Source organism: Poecilia latipinna, unplaced genomic scaffold (assembly GCF_001443285.1).
Source record: "Poecilia latipinna isolate Pla-1442-1.1 unplaced genomic scaffold, P_latipinna-1.0 Scaffold1117, whole genome shotgun sequence".
Classification (NCBI taxonomy): domain Eukaryota; kingdom Metazoa; phylum Chordata; class Actinopteri; order Cyprinodontiformes; family Poeciliidae; genus Poecilia; species Poecilia latipinna.
Genome location: NW_015113733.1, coordinates 20,375 through 23,358, shown reverse-complemented (window position 1 = coordinate 23,358; position 2,984 = coordinate 20,375). Strand labels below are relative to the sequence as shown.

The window sequence follows — 2,984 nt, the reverse complement described above, 5'->3', positions numbered from 1 at the left end:
GGGACACACTCTTTTTAAAAAGTAATTGTTTTTCAAAATATACATGTATAACTATTTGTGATTTATATGTGTATGTCCCTAACAGGGTGCGACACTTTCAGAGACAATGGTGAAGAAAAACACCTGCAATTATTAATTTATCCAATCCCAAGCTTGCCCATTATTCTTTCTTATTGTTAAACATGTCAGTGTTGTAACAAAATATTTAAAACTTAAAACATGAACACGTTTTTTTCAAAAGTCCTGAGGCCAAAATGTTGCCAAAAAAAAAAAAAAATCAATTATTAATTTATTTCCTATGCTGTTACTGGTTTTAAGTCTAAATATTTTACAAAAGATTATTTGTCCTTCGATGTCTGAATTTTCAATTCAGAATCTGAAAAATCTTAGGAAATCTGACTTCAAAAGTTTTATTTTTTTTTTCCAACACTGTTGGTTGGACTCTTATATCCAGAAATTAAGTCACAAATCTAAAACTTATAATGTTTGAATGTTCAAATGTTGAGATGCATGGACAATAATTATCAAGGTCCACTGGATGATTTTGATATTATTACAAGGTCCAAGTTTTGAGTTTCAAAATAGATGGAATGCTCCAGAGAAAAGGAAGGGCCTTGAAAGCCAATGTTTTTGTTTCACATCCAAACTTCAGCATTTTCTTTTCACAGTGCAAGAACTAAATTCCATTCCACTGTAATTAATGATTGTTTTTTTTTATTCTAAGCACTATACACGTTAGAGGCAAAAAAATTTGCCCTAAGTATTTTGGGTAAATTTTAGTATTTTAGTAGGTAGGAATTCCCCTTCTACCCCCAGTCTTCCTGTCCCAAAAGAGGAAAATTACAAGATTACTCCTATGTGTGGGTGAAATCTGAAGGCCCTAACTGTGCACCTCCATGTTGACAGGTTGATTACAGTGAGGACGAGGTTAATGATTGGACATCTCAAAGATCCACCAAGAATATCACTGAGGTGAAAGAGCTCCAGCCTAACATGCTGTACAGATTCAGGGTGAGCAACCAATTTGGCTTGTTCTAGTCAGAGATGAAAAGATAGCGCTGACATTATTCTTTCATTGTTTATGGATTTCCAAATGTTTCCAGGTGGCTGCAGTGACCAGTCGAGGTGTTGGGAACTGGACTGAGATTAAATCCATCACTCCCCAGAAAGGTATGCTGATATTCTCTTGACAAGATCAGGTAAACTCAGTTCTTACAGTTGTGTAACACTGACATCTACTGACCCAGATGTTACAAACATTTCAGCAGGTATACTGGAGCTTTTGGTTTTATGAAATTTTACTGGATTCTGATTGGTGCACCATTCAACGACCGGATATCTAATCCAGATGTTTTAATAAAGTCAGATTAAAATGAAGTCAGTCTTTTCTCATTGAATACTGCACAAATTCACTATCTTACAAACAGTGGCGCAAAAAGTGGGCAGCGCATGCGATGCATAGGGGCGCTGCACCAGAGGGTTGGTCAAAACCCCGTCTGGAGGGGGCGCGCCGATAATGCCTTCGAATACACTTCACCGCGCCCTTACGCTCCTTCACATGTAAATGTAAATGTAGCGAGTTTGTGTGTGGGGGCAAGGGGGGATAGAGCGAGCATATGTTTTCCACGCTCCTTCACTCTTACGTACCTTCCTTGGGGGGCTGGGGGAGGGTGCGATTTATGTTTTCGCATCCACCTGAATAATCTGTAGTTGCGCCCCTGCTTACAAATTAAAATGAGACGTGAAATGTGGGGCGTTATCCAGGCAAATTTAATTACTTTCTTTCTTTCCTGATTTTTAACAAAACAATGAGCACCATACATAGACATTCAAGTCATACTTGAAACAGTACTTTGGAGAATAAACACAAATTAATAAATGGCAAAAGAAGAACCAAAAATAAAACAAGACACAAACAAAAACCCAGCAATTATTTCCATAAGTACATGAATAAAAAGCAGATAACTAAAAAATAAATAAACAGAGGCAACAGAAAGAAAATAAAATATAAATTAAACAGAAAACAACTAAAATGGGGCACTTAAAGGACTCAACGTATCCTGTGCTACTAAAATTGTTATAAGACTTAGGTAAAGGGTGTATGCCATTACAACTGGGAAGCAAGGGGAGCACCACTCACGGGGTCACATTGAGTGGCAAAGACCTAACTTGGTCCAGAAACGGTGACCAGATTCTTCAAAATGTGATTTCAGAGCCTTTGAAAGTTTGCCTAATTTTTTCCAGTTTCATGAACGAAAGGGCATCTTTTATCCAATGAGAATGAGAGGGTGGGAGCATGATGGGGTGGCAGCAGGGGTGAAAGTAGGCGGGTACGGTCGGGTACTGCGTACCTCTAAAAGATTTAGTGGGGATACGCAGTACCTGCAAGAGAGGGGAGCGGCTGTCTGCTGTAAAAAGTCAGTGGGTTCACTGTGCAGCCGTGAGTGATTAGATTTTCAAGAACAATCTAAAACACGACTTAATCAGTTAAATAACTTTTTTCCCATTTCATATTGTTTCTGAACTGTTCGTGCTTTGTTAGAGCAGAGGTGCAATACGTCGATCGCGGAAGGTTTTGAGTCGATCTTGGCATTAGGTGACAAGCTGAAAGCCGCCAGCACGTCCTTCTCTGACTCCTTATCAAAACATTCGTAACTTTAAAGAACAACAACAAAAAACTAGAAAATTCCAAAGAAATTTTAAGGGGCCTGCCAAGTGTGCCCTCCACTTTAACCCCAGCGTTTTAAATTAGCCGTGAAAAAAAATGAATGCATGTGTGACATACTTAACCCACCACTAGAACACAGTAACTGTAAATATCGTCAGGTGTATTATGACAATATGAGTCACCATTGAGAAGCAGGATATAAACCCCAAGTCAGTGAAATTCAATCTGAGACCGACGACTATAAGCTTCGCACATGTGGTTCTTACTCATGGTCCAAAATAAAAAACATGAAGAAAGTTGGTAATAGTTAATTTCT

General features: G+C 38.4%; 1 long non-coding RNA gene across 1 annotated transcript; it reads left to right on the top strand.

Moving 5' to 3' along the window:
- Positions 1-871: 871 nt before the first annotated feature.
- On the top strand, positions 872-2,417 carry LOC106959767 (uncharacterized). Its single transcript, XR_001427424.1, has 2 exons — positions 872-1,011; positions 1,104-2,417. It is a non-coding gene; the product is annotated as an uncharacterized LOC106959767 (long non-coding RNA).
- Positions 2,418-2,984: the final 567 nt, after the last annotated feature.